Below are 15,659 nucleotides of genomic sequence, written 5' to 3'. Positions count from 1 at the left end.
CTTTTCTTTGGTGTATACATACAGAAATTCAAAAAGAAATCATGCATGTAATGTAAATTCGAAAATAAATTTTGTAAGAAGGTTATGGGAAGATTCTCAGATGCTACTTGATATATGGAAATAAGTGGAACCATCTTCCCCGGTCTGTTGAGTCAAATTACACTCCGGGAACCGAAGCTTTTTCTCGATTATCGAAACAAATTACAGAACTTCAACGCTCAAACGTGTTTTTTTACATTTGAATCATGAATTTTTTTTAAACTAGCACGCTCATGGTGACACATTACAGCTAAGTTTAGTTCTAAGTTACTATATAAAGTACATCTCGTAAATTGAAGTCGCTAAATTTTATTTTATCTCTTCTGGAACGTTTTACAACTGTACTTTTAGCACTTCTATATTTGTTCCCAGAACTGCAGCGTGCTTTAATGAAATTAAACTTTTTGGAAAAAATTTATGTGGAACCTATTTTTTAGTTCCCTTGAAAGTTCCACTTATTGAACGGCAACTGTATCTGGAAAACCTAATTGGGCGTCTTTTCCAAAGGAACATAAAAGTGGACACCCTTCTTTAGTACTAGAAAGCATCGGACAAAGAGCGAGCCTATCGCCTCTTACTTATATATTAGACCAAGAATATTATATTGCTGAATTAGAGCGCCACACATATTCTTAACACTAAGTTTCTTAGCACCCAGGTTAGTTTACTGAAACTTTCTACTTATGCGCCAATTAGGCGGTGACCGGTCTCGAACTCGACATCTTGCGATTTGCAAGCAAAAGCTCTACCAATTAGGCTATCTAAAGTGTATAGAAGAAGATCAAAGCTTTAATAAACTTTAAAAATATTAACGTTTAGAAAAACATTTACCACATGGATTTCCAGTGATTACGAAACGCTTACCACCACTTCAAAGGTATACAAAAAGACTTTATGGTACCAACATAACATTGCATTGCAACGCTGCAGGGAAGGGCGCGTTGGACATTGGTTGGTTTATAGATTACGAACCTTTCCATAAAAGAAGAGATGTTTGGAAGAAAGGTGAAGGATTCGATTACTGGTTCAATCAAGATAACACAAAGTTGAAAATTTACATCTTAAAGAAAATGACATCATCATTTATATCGTGTTTTCTTTCAAATGAAATTGGAATACAAGAAGCGGGAAGGTTTCACCTTTATTCAATTCCACCTGAACAAACTAACAATTCTACTCAATCTTAATCTAAAATGGTTAACCATATAAAATATGACACCGCGACGTCGTACATTTAGATACCTTTGGTCAAATTAATGATCATTAAGTTACACTTATTGAAATATATGACGCACAACTTTACTTTAAAAAGTAGGTAATAAAAAAGTAGACTTTAATCCTATTCATGCCAGGATTTTTTTGGAACTCCAAGAAGTCAGGGGATCAATAATATTCGCCGTCGCCATTATATTAAATGTACGACATCATATATTACTGAAGCTAAAAAATCGTCAAATCTTTGAAGCATAAGCATTTTTACCTGGTACCTTTTGTTCGCAAAAGACGTTGCCATAAAATATTTAAATTTCCAGAAGGTAACTCACAATGAGCTACACCAGAATTGAAAGGTGGTGTCCCGGCACGAATAGGGTTAATATAATTTATATTTTTATGTATGTATTTTTTTGACACATCTTTCTATTCCGATTTCATCCAGTCCCTAAATATAAGTGTGGTGTACTATAAATTGGACGATAATGTTTAAGAAGAATTTTGTAAAAACAGAATAAATATTGCTTTACAAAATTTTGTTTTATATTGTTTTAATGCTTATTTTAGTAGGTATAGTCGTCCTTTCTGCAACCCCTTGTGAACTTGAACTTCTGTCGGCATTTAAAGTAAAGTCGCTGTATCTTAAATATCATTACTTCTAATCCTGATACGAACTCATCATTAAAGAATATCAGCCGCGTTAAAATGGTTAATTGAGGTTATTACTAACTGTCTAATTATAGTATTAAAAGAACCAATTTAATTCCCTCTTCTTCAGGTGTATTTGTTGTTGTATAAAGAAGAATCCCTTGAGAAATGATTTTGTTCATAGGTTTTTGCTAGAATATATAGCTAAAAACTAATCACAGAAATCTTGATCTCCTACGATAAACTTATTCTATAGAGCATGTTTCTAATTCCTAACTTCAAAACTTTCAAAACTTTCAATCATTCTTATTACTTATATACACATTTATTCTCTGCGGTAAGGTTGGATTCCGTGGCTTCCGTGGCCACCGCATCCACCATTCCCGCCGTATTTGTGACGGTATCTGGTATATCTGTATCTGTATCAATAACATCTTCTTTGTCGACCACATCTTCTCTTTCAACGTCATTTGAATCATCATTTCGTCGTCGTCACCATCATTTGATTCTTCATCATCATCATTTTAATCCTATTCATGCCAGGTTTTTTGGAACTTAGAGAAGTCAGGGGATCAATAACATTTGGCTGAAATCATTCCATAAAAGTTAACATCATCATATATAACTGAACATGAAAAAATTGTACAATTTTTAAAGCATAAGCTTTTAAATAAAAAGAATAGGTTTCATGTGTAAAATGTTATCTGTATTTTCTTACCAGTACATTTTGTTTGAAAAAGACATAGCCATATAATTTGAATTTGCAAAAGCTAATTTAAAATTGGCTACAAAAGAATTGAAAGATGGTCTACCGGCTTGAATAAGGTTAATATATAAGATGCGATATCGTTTTTTATGTATGTTCGTTTTTCTTTGATTTTGACACAACTTTATATCCCAAATAGCCCCCCTCCCCTCCCCCTCCGGAACCCCTAAATAAGTGTGTTGTACTATAACTGTGACGAAAATGTTTAAAAACATATTAAAAGTGTTTCATATTATTTTAATACATATTACATTGTTGTCTCGCAAAAGTATTTTTACACCCCACTTGCAAACTTGCATCGGTGCCTAAAGTCAATTGATTTTATGCATCTTGAATACCATTATCTCTAACTCTGATATAAACTCACCATGTCAGTCACGTTATAATGGCTAGTTGTGGATTGTACCAATTGTCTAAGTATAGTATTAAAGCAACTAATTTATAATAACTTTATTATAACACAATGTGAATTAGCAATTAATATAATTGCTAATTCCCTTCACTCCAGCTATATTGTTTCCTTGTTGTGTTTGCCTAAACTAGCTATTTTTAACTTAATTAAACCTTTATATTAATATAGACATCAATAACTTTTATATAGCATGTAAGAAGTATACGCTACAAGGTTGATCATAAAGTCGAATATCGCTTGTGAAATATTTTTGTTCATAGGTGTTTGCTAGAAGTCGATCTAAGCTTGCAGACATGGCATATAGCTAAAAAAAACTAATCACAAACCTTGAACTTCTACTATAAATTCATTCTATAGAGCATGTTTCTAATTCTAACTTCAGTGTTACATGTAGCATATTTTTACCAATCAAAAAATATATTTTGGGCAAGTTTATGGTGGCCACCAAATAATTCAGGATTGAGACAACAAAATAAAAACAAATTGTTTCAAAAACTTTCAATCATTTTAATTATTCACATGCAAATTTATCCTCTGTGGTAAGGTTGGCTTCCGTGGCCACCATATCCGCCGTATTTGTGTCGGTAACTGGTATATCTGTATCTGTATCGATAACATCTTCTCTTTCGACGGCATCTTGTCTTTCCACCGTCATTTAAATCATCGCTTTCGTCGTCGTCATCACAGTCGTCGTCATTTGATTCTTCTTCATCATCATTATCGCAATCATCGTCATCCTCCTCCTCATCAACTACAGGATCCTCAATTTCATGTTCGTCTAGATCAATAAAGGTATACTAAAATAGCGTAATGTTATTTTTTAATGGCAAAGTATACACACAATAGATAACTCACCAGCAACATTATTGGCTGCGGTATCTTCAAACTCAATAGGACTTGCTAAATAGAAAAAAGTATCAGATAAGAACAAAGCGTGCTGAGAAGCTATCTATTGATAGCACTTTTGTATCTAATCCTTCAGTACTAGGTAAATGTATTTTTATACTCCGGAGATATTAAAAGAGTAGAACTGCGACATAAGCATGATTCAGTACACTGTTCTAGTATGCATTTGTACTCGTTTTTGTTTCCCCTTGTTTTACACAGACCGTCGTATCAGATACCATTTTTTTATAACAGTTACCAAAATAATTAATTTATCCAATGCAGCTCAATGTTGTATTGTGAATAACCTAACAAACAACTTACTGGCAATGATACCAAGAAACAATGTCAAGAACAACAATGCCAGCTTCATGATGATAGATTCTTTGCAGACGTTGGAACCAACTGGTTAGTAACTCTTAGAGTTGTCTTTTTTATATCAAATTAGTTGTCTCGTTAATAAGGATAACTGCATTTTTAATTTAACAACTGCATTCTGATAGGAACTAGAAATTCATTAGAGCACGTTGGATTACACATGTGAGAGCTACGAAGACTTTATTATCATATGCATCAAATATAATTAGTTTTTATTACGTACTTAAAAATGTTCAATTGCAAAATCTTGTATCCATTATTATGTAAAGATCCCTATGTTGTTAATAGTATCTGGTAGATTATTTAAATAAATGATGCAATAAAAGGATTGTCGTCATGGCATGATTACGTACCTGACAAATGGACATGTGTTTTATGAGAATGCGTTTTTGTTGAATATATACATTTAGACCACCCAATTCTTTCTATCTCTTTGTTAAAGGGAAAATATTATTTTTAAAATTAACGATCTACGTTTCTTTGATGCTGCTTTTAATACTTGTTAGAATAACATGACTGCACTATTCGAAAAATCAAGCTAAAATTAAAATGTCAGAATAAATACAGAAAGTGAACAACTTGTTACAACACGAATTTCCATTTTTTTTAACTAACTGGCCTGTGCTCAAAAAATGTGACTTGTACGGTCATTTACAAGACCGCTTAGGCTTAGGGTGACTGTGCTTATTTTTTTGCAATAAAGTAATCTGTAGCCAAAGTTCATTTAAGTTTTTAAGTGATAAAAAACATTTTAATGCATTTGGATAAAGTCATAGAATATGATTACGTAGAAATCATTTTTATTGATGTCAATACACATGTAAATAACTGAACGGAAAAAATGTCAAGTAAATATTTCGAACACAATAAAAAACATTCTGATTAATCTCCATCTTATAAGTTCTAAACATCATCGTTAACCCAATAAACTTTACATGTTCTGTGTGGCTGAGTTTTCATCACTGTAGAATAAAAAAGCCACGTTTTAAGAACATTTCAAGCACGGTATGCCACGGCTGTTTTCAAAAGTTGTATCTGTATCTAAGCTCTTCGATATTTTTGATTCTTTTCGATTTGTGAAGATTGTTGTGAGTTTGCGTCCTGTCAAATTTTTGATTTTGATCAAGAAGAGTTTTAAAAGAAAAAGTATTTTTCCAAAAAAATATGCATTAAATTCACTAAGGCGTGCATCGTTGTTTAGGAGAGGCGCTTCAAAAGTATGAATAAGGGATAAATTATCAAATGTAAATTTTAATTTTTTAAGCAAATATCGCCAAAAAATTTTGTAATCAATGCTTCTTTAAAAACTTGATATTTAAGGAAAAATACTCATGTGAGCAAAAGTAATTGCTGACAGTCATCTTCAGGCATGGTTTCCAATATGCCATGACATCGTTGTGCCAAGGTTTTTAATTTCGTACCAAGGTTTTTTTAATATATACCGAGTTGTGTAAGTTCGTACCAAGATTTGTAAGTTCTTACCAAGTTTTTTTAAATTTGTACCAAATTTTGCAAGCCCGTACCAAGTTTTTTAAGGTAATACCAAGTCTGTACCAAATTTTGTAAGTTCGCGCCAAGTTCTTATAGGTTTGTACCAAGTTTCCTAAGGTCATACCATGTTCGACACTTACAGAAGAATGTGTAAATTTAGCTAAATGCGCCACTAAGGTTTAGTTAAATCGATTATGGGAATAAATTTTTCGACTAGCTAGCCAAGAATGACATAACATTTTTTATATTGACTGAGCAAGTAAAAGCTGAAGACCAAGTTTGAAAATGAGGGGAAGCATTTGTTATAAATTTTGTCGTGTTGTAGCTTCTTTCCTTTGATATGGTTTTATCGATAAAAGTATTGCAGGAGTTAGATAATCATTTCCAATGCTTCTTTAAACCTGTTTTTTCGTGCTTGTTTACATTTTAAGCTGCATTCTTTCTTGGCGACGGGCAATACTCGTCCATATCGGCCCGTCGTCAAAAGCGCTAAACCAATCAGAATGCCTATAAGCCTGTATTTCCCGCTTGCAAAATCCCGTCAGTCAACAAAATGTCCGAACAAATATAAAAAAACTGATTTTACGTCTTAGAATGTTATGAGTGAAACTTTTTTGACATTTTATGTTAACATTTTGTAAGGAAAGACCGTATGCACTCTCATGGTGGATGACAGTGTGCCATGATGTATTTGTATGTAATATTTTTCTATTTATTTTGTGAGATTTAAATATTTAAATTTCCAAGGAGTAATGTTTCTAGATTAATATCATTAACCCTTTTTTCAGAGTTGTTTTCAAAACTTTTATTTGTGTATAACAAGGGGTATGTCCTATCCAAATTTACTCATTACCTTCTTGTTCCAAGTCTGTTCTTCTGATGAATGATAATTTATCGGATACATTGTATACACTGATACTCTTCTTTTGCCTCCATTTTGTCCGTTTCTTTTCACATATTTGTATCCGAAATCTCATATAAGACATCCACGTACTTCGAACCTTCGTTGACAACGTCCATTTCTGAGAGTGTAAGAATATCGAACAAGCCACTTTCGAATAATTCTTTTAAGTTTGTATTGTTATGATGCAAACCCCTGCTGTTTTGGTGAACATATAGGGAACAACCCATTTCACATGTTCTGCTGCTAAGTTAAAGATGACTTATCAATCGGAAATAACGATGACTTTATATTATATTTATATTATTTTTAATATAACATGCCTCTGTGTGAGATATTATGTTACCAGATTGAAGTGTGACTTTTTATGATCTATGTAAGTTTATATATATTCATATTTATTTATGTGACTAGTATTTAGTCCCGTGGAAAAATCTACTATAGATATGAAATAAAAAACAACGAAATTCATTGTTCTTTTCGTCAAAACGTTTTGTTGTTAATTTCATTCAAGCAGGAATAAATAAAATCATTTTTTTTCATATAACAGTAGACAATGGACACGTGCTTAAGGGAATAATAAAAATTAATTACCCGTGACTTTTGCGTAATAAAGTTTACATAGTTACACAAAGGTTTTTATGAAAACAATAAAATAAATTAACCGTGACTTTTTTATAACAAAAACTTTAAATCAATTTGAAAAAGCACACAAAAGACAGAATGAAAATAAAAGTTTAGCAAAAGTGACATGTTACCGCGGCTGTTTCTTTAGAAAAAACAACACATCCACTTTGCCTGTTACAGACACACGGAACTGGCGTATTATTATATAGATTTTGTATATATTTATTTATACACATAATTTTAAGTTCTTATGTTGATTTGAAAATTTTAGTAAACAGTGAATCAACATATTTTGGTTTTCACAAATTTTTAGAGTGTTTATATCTCTATAATAATAGCCGTATTCCGTCTGTCTGTCGCTGCGCGAACCCCCCGCTGAGTTAGAAAATGATGTTACGGAAACACGAATATCAAATGCGATATATTTTTATCCACTTTGTTGCAACAGGTATATATAAAGGACGGGCGAACCTGTGGATTTTTCCACGGGCTAACGACTAGTCTATAATAATAGCTGTATTTTGTCTGTGTGTCCGCAAGAGCCGCGTCCCGTAACGGAATCACGAAATTTTTAAAATGCGCACCAATACCAATTGCGATATATTTTTACCGACTTGTTTTTGACCGCATGCGCGTAGTATAGCAATCACGACGCCTGATTCTTAAAAACAATCCAAGATTTTCGCGTGTGAATGAACAAAGGCCATTTTGATTTTGAAAGTAGTCGGTGTGTGGAAGGTTTGTAGGCCTGTTTGACTTTTTTATCTTTTAAAACTTAATATTTTTTTAATATTAGTTTTCTCTTTGTTTGCAATGTTAAGATGAATATATTGTCACCTTTTTTAGCTGCGTACAGATCTGAAACGCACGAGTTTTGGATTTTTGGCTAGGAACGAAGATTTTGCTGACTAGCTAGCCATCTACAGCCTTACTTATTACTATTCTGTATGGCATAAGAGCACTTTTCCTAGCCAATTTATATTTATGTTGAGGATGTAGCCATTTAGTTAGCTACTTGGCTAAAAGTGAGAGTATAAAAATGCAGTTTGGCTACAACAATATTCTTAAGCAATAATTCTTATGCTAAATGCTGTTAGCTAGCTAGGTAGCTACATCTTTTATTATTGTCCTGAAAACTTTTTCTGCACATAAAATGGATGAGCAATTGCTTTAGCTGGAGGGGTAAAGACAGGCTGTTCCTTGTGTTTTCATTTTAACCGAAGTTGCAATGAAGTGTTTTTGAAAAAGGGTATTACAGCTGTTCAACACTGTTTAACTGTACTAAGCGGTTAGTCCAGTGTTAACAACAGACTGTTTTTTGCAAAAAGGTTGTTATGCATATGCGCAAGTCCAAGCGGTTTACCTTTACTAAGGGTTCAGCGAACTGACAGATAATTTTTAAACTTTCTCGGGAATCAGGGCTGTACAAATGTGCAACACTGCTTACCTGGACTAACCGCTCAGCCCGGTGTTACCAATGAACTTTTTCCCGTGTTTTTATTTAAACAAAGTCTGCGAAAAAGTTTTTTTTAAAAGTGTATCATCCCTATACGCCTGTGCAACACCGTTTAACTGTACTAAGCGCTCAGCTCGGTGTCATGATTCATTTTTTTAACTTTCACAAAAACTTATTCCACAAAATAAAATAATATTGACTGATGGTTTTGCTACGGTTGAGTATCAACGGTTTGTAAACTCTGTTCTTATTTTAGCTATCGTTGCGGGAAAGTTATTTTATGAAAAATACGTTTCAGTCGCAACACTATAATGGTGTATGCGCTTTACTTAATTTATAACAGACTGCATACCTGTACTAAAGCGCTCCATCTGATCGTGTGGCGCATTTCACGGCTGTTATTAGGCGCCCCACAAAGTGTTCACTGCCGGCTCACGCCTTGACTTGTGGCTTACCCCGGTGCTTCGACGCCGGCTTTACCGGGCTAGTCTCTATAATAATAGCCGCATTTTGCCTGTTTTTACGCGGACCAACCGCTGAGTTAGAAAATCGTACTACGGAAACACGAATATCAAATGTGATATATTTTTATTCACTTTGTTGCCACGGGTAAATTCAAAGGACGGGCGAACCCGTGGATTTTTCCACGGGCTAACGACTAGTGTCTATAATAATGGCCGTATATTGTCTGTTTAAAAGGGTTACCGATATTCCTTTGATCTTTCAGCAAGTGTATAGGAACCAGGGGGTTGTTTAATCGGAAATCTTATTATTGATTAAAATAAATTCCAGAAATTATTTTTTTTTTTTTAATAATTTAATTACTTTAATTGATTAGCTTTAATTAAATAATAAGTTAAGTGAACAAAATGAATGCATTATTTTAATACGTCATTTTTAATAATAATTACCCCCGTGAACTCAATCGCCGTTTTCGCTCGAAAGCCACAGAGAACAAAAGTTTTGCTGGCAGTTTTATTACTTTGTTTTGACCGCTTTCACCTAGTATACCAATCAAAATGCCTGAATTTTTGGAAAACCAATCCAAGAATAACATTCATTTCTGAAACAATGGAGTCATTTTTCATGTACCATGTCATTTCTCAACTTTCTTAAACACCATGAAACTTGATGAAATGTTTAATCTTGAGATTCATACAGCAGATAAACAACCGTTTAAAACAGTTTTCTTAAATTTTGTACTAATTAACCTCTGCTTGAAACAGAAGCCTAATAGTATGAATCAAAAATTAAGAACACTTTGAGCGTAGTATTAATACCACACAAAAAACAGCATTTTCACAAGTCGGAGTAAGTTGAAAATTGATGCACACATTAATTCAATGATGTTAAATGATCTTAAAGTCAAAACATCAAAAATCAATAATTCTAGCAAGGATGCAATTCGGGACACGTGTATTGGCTTCGCGTAAGAGATTCACAACTGTCTTTTTTTCCGGATACAACGACTTCAAAAAAGGCACTCTTAAAAAAAACTCAAAATCAACTCAAAATATTGTACATCTATTATTCTTATGGCAAAAATGTGTAAACACTTAATAATTATAAAATTAAACTTAATTTTTTCCTTGTTTTTACTTCGAGTTTCAAATAATGTGATTTGCGGCAACATATGTTCAAGGGACATTTCGGGAGATGACGTCAAATTGGGCTTAATCTAAAAAATTGATTATCATATTTTATCGAATTTTACTTAATAAATATCAAATTACTAATTCTCAGCATAGTATAAACAGAATAGGATAAACTTTTTTTAAAGTGGCAGGTAAGCTTTAACAATCAACGAAGGAGAGTCTAATAAATGACATTTTTTTCTGGTACACAAAGAAACTTAGTAAATGAGTGATTGAAAGATTGTAAAGAATCGTCGCGGCATTGAAAATAATAGAAGGATATGTCTCTCGTTTAATGCTAATCTTTCACAATCTTTTATCATAATAATAAAAAAGGAAAAATGGTGAGCTTGGTTTACCAGACTACAAACATAATTATGTTTTTCCTCACGTGTTTAATAATATTAATATTTTTTTCACTATTGTATTCTTTTCTTATCTTTGTTCAAGTACTGAAACGTTTTGCTACAAGTATAAACATTTTTTCTTGCGAAATATTAAATTATAAGGATAATGAAAATGTACGAAACGTGATTTACATTTATTACAAGCTCGTGAGCTTGTATTAAAACGCAAATGTGTCCCAAAAGAATGGAAATTTTTGCCTCTTTGAGCACCGAAACGGGAGTAGTCGTCTGTTCGAATCTCATCTTGGTAAAAAAATTTTTTATTTATTTTTTTTGTTTTGTTTTTTGCTGTTATATAAAAAAGTGTTCAAAATCATTTTTTAACTAACCGGTAAAGTAAAAGTGTCTCCACCAAAGTTTACAAAAGTGAATGTAGGCAGAATGAAGATCTCTCAAATGCCCGGAAAGTTAGAAACTTTTATCGACCATCAACTTTCTGCATTTCTCTTCTGGGCTTCACGTTCGAGGAATTTTCCGTTCAAATCAATTTTAAAAAATAACTGCATAGTGTGTAACAAATATTATAGCCTATCTGAATAGCAAAATATGTCGTGTCTAACCTTCGTAACAGAAGTCACAATCTGATAGGCTGCTTTTTGTAAACTTTATTCGCGAGGTTGTTTTCGTATATCATACGTCTTGTTTGTATTAAATGTATTTTATTGCACTTTTTTGCAAAAAATTCTTCTGAAAATATTATAACGCGTCCGATTTTAAATATATACATTAAAAAATTAAATTATTTTCTTTTCAGACTACCGGTATGCGTTTTTCCCCCCAAAGAAGAGAAAAACATCGGGTCTATTATAAAAAGTAGACAAAAATAACAATTAAGATAGCGATATGGTAAATATTAACATTTTTTTTATTTTATTTTTTTGTAGGAACATTTTCCTTTTCAAACTTCTCTTTCCAACAAAATAATTTTTATTCCAAAGTTTTTTCTAATATTTCAAGGATTAAGTGTTGCAAAACAGTCAAATTCATATATGTTTGTTCTGGCGATCAAATATTCTGTGTATGCAATGAGTTATGAGTTACGCTTATTAAAAAAATCTGACCGTCACTATTGAGAATGAATAAACTTTCGGATTACGCAATATTCATTTTTAAAAAGAGGAATAAAAAAGGGTAAGATATATAATTTAGTATTTCGTCATTTCTTTTATTATTATAATTTTTTTACCATATCGTGAAAAGGTATTCGAAATATCCTCAAATCATCACTCATGTTTTTTCCAACTTCTTTCAACGACAAACGACGTTTGCCTCGCTGATTTTTTTCTGTAATATTTTAAGACACGGATCTCCAGTGTCAACTGCGCATGCCCAGGAAACACGGTAGGCGAACGTGGTAGGTAAAAATATGTATAACACAGAATAATTAATAAAACTAAAACATTAAGCTAAAACATTAAGTTAATTGTTGTCTTTTTCGTTTCTTTACCTAGAAGCGCAGCATTCCTCTACCTTTTATGTTTACATGTTTTATTTTTGCTTCGCTGGCATAAATAGTATCATCTAACCAGATATTAAGGGGGGAAAAAACTTTTGCCAAAAAGCTACTACCAGGGCTGCATTATGATCGTCTTTTCTCTTTAAGAATTAGCCACATCTGTTTAATCACTTCATCCCCAGGTTGGCATTTACTGTGTCTGGAGCATGCTGGGTTCTAATACGCGGATGATATAAAAAGGCGGCAAATTGATAGGATGGAAATAATTTTTACAATAACCACATGTTACATTACATTTACTTAATGAATAGTCACTACTTGAACAAACTTTCACTGCACAACAACGTAATCGACTTCGTTTTCGAGAGTGAGATGAAAAATTTTCAGCCATTTATCACCGCGTCAAATTAACTATTCTCAAAGTGTACCTACCGTCAATATTTCAGAGATAAAATGTTGCATAATTTGAAGAACGAAAGTCGCCGAATATGACACCAGAGCTCGGTGTATTGCTTTTGACATTTTTATATTTTTATTATAACAAATGTTGGCACAAAACAAAAATGAGAATTGAATAGAATCATTTTCTCCATTATTACATTTTCTGTTTTTGAACATTTATATTCATGTTTCACACTCCAATACCTGACTAAAGTAAAAGATATCATCATATCAGAAACAAATGTTTTGAGAATCATTTCAAGCGCGAATCCAGGGTTAGTCAGATAAGTCGCGCGACTAAGTGTAAATTTGACGAAAAAGTCAATCGAATAATGTCGACGATCCAGGTGTTCCAGACAAAGCGCGTTAAAAAATAAGAAATAATATATTTTACGGCGAAAAGCCATGGTTCACAGCCCTCTACATTTCGCCTATGGCGATGATCACGTCACAGTTGTGACGTCGCTACCATATAGATTGAGAGGGTTGCAAATTATAACTTACAGATTTTGACTGAGTCATTCTGACTAATCAGTCACTCAGTCAGTCAAAAATCAAATAGCTATGGCCCGCAACCCTCTCCATCTCACCTAAAGGGCATGTGACGTCAAAATCGTGACGTAATTTTCACACTCTATGCGTAGTCCAGCAATATGTGGCCCTAAGCCGGCGTAGGAAATTCAGGTTCCGTACTGCCTGGTTACTTATAAACTGTTAGGCTATAGTTTTAACTCCCATCCGTCAGGATTAGTCAAAGACTCACGCCTTTTGGCTTGGATTCTTTCCGTATTATCATGGCTACTGAAGGCATGTTGGCGCGGGTGCTTACAGATTTAAAGTGTGATAATGTTGAATCTGTTCGTAAAATGCAAAACGAACTTTTAGAAAGTGTTTATTCTCGGACATTTTTGTTGTTTGGGGATATTTATCCCTTTGTTGGTAAAAGTCTTCATCGGAATTCAGGTGCAGATAAATACATTCCAGCTGTTTCCATCTGAGGCGAGGTGTGAAGATAAAGGAATTATTGCTTTAATGTGAGAGTATGTTTTTTACTCTCCAACACACCTTGCATTTATTTAAAGGTTTTCAGTATATTCGCTACGAAAAGCTGGTTGAGAGAGAGCTTTTTACAAAAGACTATTAAAAACAAATACAAAAAGATTTAATTAGCTATAGCTAGCTAGCTAGCTGGCTAATTGTTTTTGTAATATGAGCTTTGAACAGAATTTTCAGCATTGTGGAGGAGTTCTTTCTCAATTATATAATATTTGTTTTGTTATTAGAAGCAAGAACTTGACATCTGGATAAGTAAGGTTGGTGATGAAAATAAACAATTCTTCGAAGGGCTATTAGAAAATAAAGTTTGTTGAGTAAAAGGTCATGGTAAAATATATTATTTTTAGATCCAATCCATCAGGAGACTGTCTATACAGCTCAGCATCGTTGGTATTGGTAGGTGATAATTCTCTTGTTGATGTTTTGAGAATCTTGACATCCATAGAACTTTTCTTGCATCCTTCCTTTTATTCCAATCATCCTTGTTTTCAATTTGCTTTTAAAAACCAAAAGGCAAATATTTTTATATCTGAAAAAAGTTTATTCAGATTTTCCCTTTCCCATATTGTTTGTGATATAAATCTTTCTCCTGAGGAGGCAGTTAAAGCGGAAGCAATCAACAACTGTACCCCCAAGACATGATCTCCTTTTCTATCAATACTTGCCTTGTCAACAGTAATAAAGAGAAAAATTAATACGTTTTACCCACAGTTCGGCTTGTTACAGTTTGATACAACTCTCTTTACACAGTGTATTTTGACACGCCCATCTATTTTACTTGATGAAGATCAGTTAAAAATTTTATTTTGTTATGAAGGTATTGTTAAGTCTGGTGTAGACTTCAAGCCAAATCATCACGTTCCCCTTGTTCCAGGTTGCAAATTTCTTAACCGAAAGTCGCATTTTCCTATTTCAGCATTAATTCTTCTTCTTAATTCTTCTTTTAAAGTTCAAACGAAACTTGAGTTTATGAATAAACAATATACGAATAAACAAATATATCTGAACAAATACATGGGTTAAGGTGTGTATGTACCATATCATATGTATGTACATTTCATTTTCATTATCCTGACCTTTCCATATTCTTATTGTTTTTGTTATGATGTGTTTTATTTTGCTGTCCATGGCAGGTGTGATCATTTGATTCACCTAGTTATGCTGATGAAGCCTGATATTAGCAGAAACAGCAAGAGTTTATAAATATTGAAATATATTCACAATTGTCTCACTTTATTGTAGTTAATCCCTGTTAATTTTAGTGCTTTATCTATCTAAGATAAGATGTGTAAGACGGAGAGTTGATTCTTATATAAAATGTTCTTGGAAATTTTCTTATAGGTTAGCGTTTCTTTTCGTCAATTTTATTAATAACTAGATAAATCGGAAGACAATTTTCGGCGATTTTAGTACTCGCTTAAATTAGCGAAAGATTCTGACCCCACCTGGGGGGCTTACGGCGCCCCCAGGACCCCCAGCTGCTAAATTCAAGACCTAGTCCAAATATTGCTGCGCAGCAGCAATATTTTGACTAAGTCTGGATCCGCCCCTGCATTTATTTTGCTTTCACATAACCGGAGCATTCTTATGCTGAAAACGAGTTAAATAAGAGTTCTACAAGTTCATTCTAAATAACTAATTAATCATTAACATTTCTCTTTCGAGCAATCACAGGTCGAAAGAAAAAACTTCGTTAACGAATATCTCTGAATAACTTTTCGTAAAATTTCCGATTTCCTCCTCTTCTAAAAAGAGATCTGTCTCAAAAATACATTAAAATACGTCATGAACTTTCCGTTTTTGGCTTCACAAGTGTTTTATCTTCGATCGTGTGTCTTGTTTTAGTTTTT

General features: G+C 33.1%; 1 protein-coding gene across 2 annotated transcripts in view; it reads right to left on the bottom strand.

Moving 5' to 3' along the window:
* LOC130629701 (uncharacterized) overlaps positions 1–15,659 on the bottom strand; it is a 105,815-nt gene that overhangs the window by 69,540 nt on the left and 20,616 nt on the right. The gene's annotated exons all lie outside the window — the stretch shown is intronic.

Source organism: Hydractinia symbiolongicarpus, chromosome 2 (genome assembly GCF_029227915.1).
Source record: "Hydractinia symbiolongicarpus strain clone_291-10 chromosome 2, HSymV2.1, whole genome shotgun sequence".
In the NCBI taxonomy this organism is placed as follows: Eukaryota; Metazoa; Cnidaria; class Hydrozoa; order Anthoathecata; family Hydractiniidae; genus Hydractinia; species Hydractinia symbiolongicarpus.
Note: the sequence above shows the minus strand (reverse complement) of the source record. Positions and strands in the feature narration are given on the sequence as shown.